This window comes from Lynx rufus, unplaced genomic scaffold, assembly GCF_022079265.1.
Source record: "Lynx rufus isolate CCGP_SWC_20201006 ecotype Redwood Valley unplaced genomic scaffold, mLynRuf1.p SCAF_1, whole genome shotgun sequence".
Lineage (NCBI taxonomy): Eukaryota > Metazoa > Chordata > Mammalia > Carnivora > Felidae > Lynx > Lynx rufus.
Window position 1 is genome coordinate 156,570,732 of NW_025814823.1, and position 8,860 is coordinate 156,579,591.

Below are 8,860 nucleotides of genomic sequence, written 5' to 3' on the forward strand. Positions count from 1 at the left end.
AGCACAGACACCAGACCTCCCATGTCCTTTCAAGCACTCTGCGGGTCCACCGTGTGACACTGTGCTGGGGCATCATGAGGGTATCATGAAAGGGAGAATGACAGTCTCTCCTCTAAAGGAGCAGAGACAGAAAAAACATAAGACACTAAACAAGGGAGCCAGCAGAAAGAGCACTCTATTCTCTAAGTAAGACATAACTAAGTAGGACCTCAACAACAAAAAAGTGAATTATTAAGGGACTAATGTAACTTGACAAATACCTCAGTGGTATTTCAGAAACATAGACCAACCTTTAAAAAATTTAGGGGGAGGGGCACCTGGGTGGCTCAGCTGGGTGAGCATCCAACTCTTGATCTTGGCTCAGGTCATGATCTCCCAGTTTGTGAGTTTGAGTCCCACATTGGGCTCTGTGCTGACAGTGCAGAACCTCCTTGGGATTCTCTCTCTCTCCCTTTCTCTCTCTCTGCCCTGAGCCCACTCACTTGTGCTCTCTCTCTCTCTCTCAAAATAAATTTTAAAAAAATTAAAAAAATTATAGGTGGAAAAAGGAAGAGACTGTGAAGCTGTGTAGCTTAACCTAATCCAAGATCAATCAAAAATGGGAGCTGAAGGGGCGCCTGGGTGGCGCAGTCGGTTAAGCGTCCGACTTCAGCCAGGTCACGATCTCGCGGTCCGTGAGTTCGAGCCCCGCGTCGGGCTCTGGGCTGATGGCTCAGAGCCTGGAGCCTGTTTCCGATTCTGTGTCTCCCTCTCTCTCTGCCCCTCGCCCGTTCATGCTCTGTCTCTCTCTGTCCCAAAAATAAATAAACGTTGAAAAAAAAAAATTTTTTAAAAAAAAAAATGGGAGCTGAAACTTTTTAAAGTATGCTTTCTTTTTGAAATTGTCATTCCACAGTACTATTTTTAAATATTCATTCTCCTGTAATGTTTCTGATCATTTTTGGCATAAGATTAAAAAACCAGTGCTTAATATTTCAAACAAGTATTAACAGCCAATCTAATATTAATTATTGCCTTTTAAAAATGAGTAATGTTTGAAGAATTATATCTGAGCCAAACATCTGTAGATCAAGTTTCAGCCATAGGCAAATTATAGCAGTTGAGCTATAAATTCCTAAGAACAGTGACTACAATAAAATATGTACATATTATAAGCACAGCCAGAAAACATTAAAATAAAGCAATAAAAAAAATCAAACCTCATGTGATCAAAAGAAAGTCCACGAAAGTAATTTCGGAATCTTGTCTTTTACCATATTTTAAAACAATACTTTCTAACCTAGGGTCTCTTTTTCATTATTTAAACACATATGATTAGAATCCTCATTTTATCTTTTTTTTTTCTGTTTCTTCAAGAATAAAAATCCAGAGTGTCATTTTTTTTTGTGTGTAACCAAACAAATGCATGTTTTCTCATGCATACACTTTTCTCAACTATACACTTTTAAAAAAGTGAAAAAAGAAAACCCAACCAGTGGGAAGAAATCTACACTGAAAATGAGTTAGTAAAGCAGAAACTGTAGGACCATGTGATTTCTCCTCTGTGGAATAAGTCCAGTGAGGAAGGTCAGATGCCTGAGATTCTCAGCCCAAACTGTGGACTTAATGTGTCTACCACCTCTACTTTACCTGAAGTCCTACTGTCTAGCCTAAAAAAAACACTTTTAATCAGCATGGTAAGGAAATGTTTTCATTAATTAAAAATTTATGTTCCACATTTAATTAAACAAATTTCAAAATGTTACACTATACTAAAACACATTTAACTCTAAACACCATTGAATCAAAGAATCAGTAGGTTTGAGTTCAGATCCTCATTCTGTTAATGACTTTGAGTAAGACACTTGATCTCTCAAGAGGGAGAGCTCACATTCCTCATTTATAAAATGAGATGGATGGATTTATTAGGCTCTGAGATTTCCTCTGGCTATAAATTTGTTGTATTCTTTAAGGAACAGAAGGAGTAGGACATATTTCTAACTCCCCCCCCCCCCACCGCCACCCATTAACTCTTCCAATGGAGTACTTTATTCATTAATACCATCATTTTTCTTATATCATGCACTCAAAGCCATTTTAAATGATTTCCTTTGCCCTTTCCCAGGGCTGTTACATGAAAGGCTTATGCAGAATCTGGGGCATCTGGGTGGCTCGGTTGGTTGAGCTGCTGGCTCTTGATTTCGGCTCAGGTCATGACCCCAGGGTCATGGGATTGAGCACCTCATCAGGCTCGGTGCTGAGCATGGAACCCACTTAAGATTCTCTCCCTCTTAATATGCTCTCCCTCTTCCCCACTTGTGCTCTCTTGCTCACTCTCTCTAAAAAAAGAAAAAGAAAAGAAAAAGCTTATGTGGAATCTATAGTTGAGCAAGAAATAATATGAGAAAAGAGGAAATGTGAGGCAGCAAGATACTCGTTCATGGTAATAGGTAGATACCCAGTACTAATGTTTTACCCACCACCCCCTAGCTTCCTAAAATATACTAAGAAGCAGCGAGTGCATGTTTCTGGGCTTCTCTGACTTGGCACACTCTTCACTCAACAAAAGATGTGTGAGATCAACTGACCTTGGACATTATGCCTCCACAAGGAACAGGGTGACATACCTCCACAGACATCATGTGTCCCTGACCTATTATTCTTTGTATTCTTTATATTCTTTGTATTATTTGTTGTATTGCTGGTTCAGGTTGAGTTGTTGGTTTAATAAAGTAGCAGAGTGAAAATAAACTCTGACTAGGTCATCTTTTTTTTTTTTTTTTTTTTAAAGTAGGCTCCATGTGGGTCCTGAACTCAAGACCCCAAGATCAAGACCAGAGCTGAGATCAAGAGTCAGATGCCCAACCGACTGAGCCACCCAGGTGCCCCCAGGTCATCTTTCTTAAATTCTGACCAGCCTTTTATTCCAGTCTGGCTCATTTTTACTTCTCCATCCATATCTAGTCACAAAGTAGTTCTCTGGATCATTCACAAAGTCTTGCCAATATTATATAATGCAAAATTTAACTTTCAATAAATCTTGAAAATTTTATGTAGTTCAGTAAATTCATTCATTAAGACATGGATTAAAAGTATGATGGCTGAATAGTTATTTTTATGATAATTACAGCTAACTTTTATATAGCATTATATGGGCCATGCATTGTTCTAAGTATTTTATATATATGAACTCATTTATTTTTAAAAAAAATTTTTTTTCAACGTTTATTTATTTTTTTTTGGGACAGAGAGAGACAGAGCACGAACGGGGGAGGGGCAGAGAGAGAGGGAGACACAGAATCGGAAACAGGCTCCAGGCTCTGAGCCATCAGCCCAGAGCCTGACGCGGGGCTCGAACTCACGGACCGCGAGATCGTGACCTGGCTGAAGTCGGATGCTTAACTGACTGCGCCACCCAGGCGCCCCTATATATGAACTCATTTAATCCTTACCATGATTCTATGGGTCAGGTATTATTATAATCTCCATATTAAAGATATAGAAACTGAGGCACAGAGAGGTTTGTGAGTTGCCCAAGATCCCTTACATATGAAGTGGCAAAGCTGGGATTCAGAGTCCTTAATCACAATGCTATAAACTGCCTCTCTGTGTAGACTTCTGCTTAAAAGAAAAAAAAATTACTATTTTACATCTTATATGTATTGACTTATTTACTGCCATATGTATTTGACAGCTATCCCTAAAATCACTATAAATTTCCAAAAATAAATTTTTTAAGGCTAGATCTTCCCCTTATGATATTTCAAAGTCACTAGAAATTTATTTCTTTTCATCAATTACTGGAAGTTGAAATTTTAATGTTTTAGCCTCTCCAAAGATTGAGAGACAACTAGGATGGATCTCAATTTGTTGATAGTCATTTAAGATTCCTTATGCATGAAACTCTTACATTAGGAAATACAGAACTTGATATTCTATTCCATTTATTTTCTCAACTCTCATCTATGTATTAGGACTTCCACCACAGACTGCTATAGTTTCTATTAATAATTGTGGAAATTCTGATTATTATAATTAAATGCATGAGAATATTAATATACATCCAATAAATACACATAGTAACATGCTATGGCTATTAAAATCCGCCTTGATAAAATATAAAATACTTCATTGTAACTCCTCTATTAGTAATTTAAATATGTGCATGTATGAAGCAGAAATTGACAGGATCAGTCAGAATACACTATTGTAGCTTGACAAGCAAACAGAATTAACTGTCATATGTTTTACTCACCAAATCTGACATCGCTTTCTTTATTTTTCAATGTATTTCTCTTTGTAGAAAATATTTTCATTTTAATAACTCTATAATCTTCAATATGCAATCCTAGCCATCTCTTGCTTTAACACAACAGTGAAACCCAGATAATGTGAAATTTTAATCTCCACATTCTTTTATAACTTAGCACTCATGCATTTCACAGGACTTAAGAATTATAAAATTTTATATTTTTAGATTAGACCTAAATACAATCACAAATCATAGGGTTAAGGATTAACTAATGAAATTTCAAGCACAGTAAAAGCTTTATTAATTTGGAAAGTAGTACATCTGCATTAGTAGAAAGTTTAAGTTATGGTATACTTTTAAAAAGGCAATTGTATTATCTCTCAACTAGGAATAACAAACATTGCTTATAAAATGCGTCCATTACATTTTTAAGGAATTTTCTTTTAATAACTAGGTGAGAATGATTTAAACTTAGTATGCACTTTCTATCTAAATTGGTGCTTCTAAAGAACGTAGGTCTTTTTTTTTTTTTTTAGGTCTATTTATTTATGTATTTTTGAGAGAGAAAGAGAGCAGGGGATGGGAGAAAGAGGGAGAGAGAATCCTAAGCAGGGTCTGCACTGGCAGCGAAGAATCCAACACAGGGCTGAAACTCACAAATTGTGAGATCATGACCTGAGCCAAAACCAAGAGTTAGAGGCTCAACAGACTGAGGACCCAGGCACCCCTAAAGGATGTAGGTCTTATAGTATGTTCCAAGGGTTTTAGAATTTCTCCTAAAATGCTGTTAATAGTGTTAATTAGCAATTCATATTAATGTGATATTGTTCTCCTAAATTTTGGAATATTATTAACCTAACATTAATTTCATGAATAACTCTATCCACTGAAATACCCTGTTATGTCTTCTAGGACTTAGCTCCATCAGTTATCATTAACTGGTCCTGTATCATCAATATCCCTTTCAGCTGACTATAAACATGTTCCACTTTCTTGCTTTGTAGAAACAAAACCTTCCCTAGGGCCCCCTTCCATTCATAGCCCAACTTCAGCAAACAGCGTCCATAATCCCTAATCTTTTATCTCATCTCTCATTTACTTCTCAACTCAGAGCAATCTGATTTCTGTCTCTGTCCTTACACTGAAAGTGACTAAATATTTTTCAATTCCTATCATATTTACTCTCTGCACTAGTTTGGTACTGACAGCTACTCCTTCTGTAAGAGAGGAGAAGTTGTCTCCTCCCTTGTCAATCTTCCAAAGTACAAGTACTAGTACAAAGTACTAGTTCTTTCCTTGCCTCTTACACATGTATTCACAGGCTCCCAGTAGGAGTCCCCAAATTAGGTAGCCAACCAGCTAAAATTTCTTTTTTTAAGCTGACAGACAATATATGGATAGGAAATGGTGGTCAATTTCTATGCTAGCATACCCAGCTTTCCTGGTCATAACTATCTGATCCAAGCTAGACATCTGACCCAAACTGAACCATCAGCTGCAAATAAATTCTGAAAGTTGGAATGAAGGCAGGAATAGGGAACTACTTGGAGGTACACCATCCAAGTTAAATCCAGCCTCCCAAGTGAAGGTGCATAGATTTTTTTTTGGCTGAGGCCCTAGAATTGCCTAGTTTCTGTCCTTCTGGGACTGAAAGTTCATAAAGATTGTTTTTTTGGGTTTGTTTTGGTTTGGTTCTGTCAGATATACACAATAAATTTTCTCCCTGTTCTACTGAGAAACATCCACTATTTTTTTCTTTGCTTCAATTAACCAGACTATTTTATTAAACTAATAAACATATTTATTGGCTCCTCTCTCATCTCTGGCATTAAACACTGATATTCACCACAAGGTTTTCTCTAGAATTTACTTCTCATTTTAATTACTTCCCTATGCATTCTTCATTCAAAGCTATTGCTTCTTTTTATGTAATTTTACCAAATTAAAGTATTTTAATTTTTAAAAATTTTATTTTTATTCACTGGATTTCATTCTCCTTGGATCGTAAAAAAAATCTATTCCTATTAGTTCTCATGTTGTAGTCTTCCCAAATATCCTTATTCCCCTTGCCTCACTCGGAAAGGGAAATATAGAAATATTTCCTCCCTTTCCCTTTCAATCCATTTCAATCCTTATTCTACACTTTTTTTTTATTGAGTAACCTCATGCATCTATTATCTCTATGCTGAAAATTTAAAGTCTGTATCTCTAAACCTAGTTTGTCCTCCAAAACCCCAAAAACTATTCCAAACACTTACTTGGCAATTCAACATTGCTGGTTCAAAACTCAACATGTCCAAAATATAATTCAAAATCTTTTCCTTACACTGCCTTCTCTTCCTAGATTACAGGGTCACTATCTACCTAATATCATTGCTTTTCCTTGCCCTATTAACTTAAATCAGGTGTCAGTAAACTAGAGCACAATCTGTTTTTTCTTTGACCAGCCAACTATGAATGGTTTTTACATTTCTCAAGAGTTGTAAAAACAAAAACAAACAAAAAGGATATGCTACAGTGGCCACATGTAGTCCATAAATCCCAAAATATTTATTATCTGGCCTTTAACAGAAAAAGCTTGCTAAACTCTGCCTTAAATGGTCACCAAATTCTTTGACCTTTTTTTCCCCTAATATAGTAAATGGTAACCAAATGCTCTCAAATTTGACTTCTCCCTCTATGTGCTTCCAGTGTCCTACCTATGGCATTATTTATTGCTGAAAAAAACAGAAAAACCTCCTATCTGGCCTCCAAGATTCACATCTTGTACCTTCATAAGAAATATATATTTGGTCATTGCTCCTTGTCTCCCCTAGCTCCTTCCTTACTTTGTCCTATGCATCTCTTCCATGTGGCCATTCCTGAGTTGTAGCCTTTCTAAAAATATTGTAACCAGAACTGCAGCATTTTACTAAGTTCTGTGTGTCAGTCTAACGACCTATTGAACCTGAAGAGGGGACTGTGGGAACCCTCAAATTTGTAGTCAGCAGGGTGGAAGTAGACATCCCCTGGAGAGGTGTCACTTGATGTTCTCACATAAAGTGGGGACAGCCTTGCGGGACTGAGCCATTAACTTTGTGGGGTTTGTGTTAACCCCAGACAGTGTCAGAATTGAATTAAACTGAATTGTAGGACACTGAGTTGGGTTCCAACTTGCATATTGGCATTCAACTTATTGTTTTAAAAACCAAATCAGACAATTCATTACCGTGCTTAAATACCACTGTAGGTTTTGTACAATGCATAGGACAACCCAGGCTTTTTATCTTCTTTTATATATATAGTTGTTCATATTTAATTATATTTTTCTACCATAACTGTCCTTGATTAACAACTTGAAATAGCCTCCTGGCTATAAACTCCCTCTGCTAAGGATGTTTGCGGAAGAAATCATATTTATGGAACACATTTACTTCATCAATGTATATAATATTGTTTATAGGCCACATATAATTATAACATTTATTATCGTCAAACAAAGAAAATTGTGGCTTAAATCATTTTTTAAATGCTTTTTAACAACTTAAGCCATTTTTTAAAAATTGTGAAGAGGTAAGAAAATATACTTGTGAAAAATCAGGATTTAACATTTAAGCTATCAAATAAAATTTAAATGTGGTAACTTAAAACCCTTTCCAGTTTCCATTTATGAAAAAAAGGAAATTAGATAAAAAGTGTCTCTAAGGACGCTTCTAGTTTTAAACTTCTATTATTTTAGTCATGTGATCTATTTCTCTAATATTTAATCTTCTGTTTTATTGCCTTTGCAGAATATGTTTTAATTCTATAGTACAAGTATAATTTGTTGTTGGTTAAAGCGGATTCATATGAAATGACCTGAAAATCTATTTAAAAAGCAATCAGTGAAATTACATATAGGATTTCTTCATGTTAAATCTGAAAATCCATCACTATACTGGCTTTTTACTTTATTTGCTGCTTAACATATCTCAACAGTGAATCTATCATATCAACATAGTCATCATGATCCAAGCTGCAAATAATAGAGAGTGTCAGTGTCAATTTTGCTTTCTCACACTTGCTTCCCTTCACTTCATCTGATTTTAATAATCCCTGTCAAACCACAAACAGTCCAAATTACCTTCATGACACAGAAGCTTTCAAGGAGCAGACAGAATCTCAACTTTCATTTAGCAAGTACAAAAGAAAGCTGTCCAGCTGGACAAATATTATTTCCACACTTGACAATCTCTACAGTTGAGCATGCATTTTAATTTTAACTAAACCTGCCAGGAGTTTGATATGAGCTTCTTGTTTTGTGTAGATTGACTCACGGGATTATCAGACCAATGACTGTAATTGTGATGAAAGAACCTAGCATTTTTCTACTAAAAGATAAATCATATATCAAAGCTAATGGACCACAATGAACACATAAGACATATGTGAAGGCATACCTTATAGGAGGAAAACTACTTAAATTAGGTGTTTTAATCACTAACTTAAGTCTAAACATAAGAATACATTCTTTTTATTATTATTTTTTTAAAGTAGGCTCCATACCCAATTTAGGGCTTGAACTCACAACCCTGAGATTAAGCGTCACATGCTCTACCGATTGATATAGCCAGATGCCCCCAGAATACATTTTTGATATAATTTTTAAAA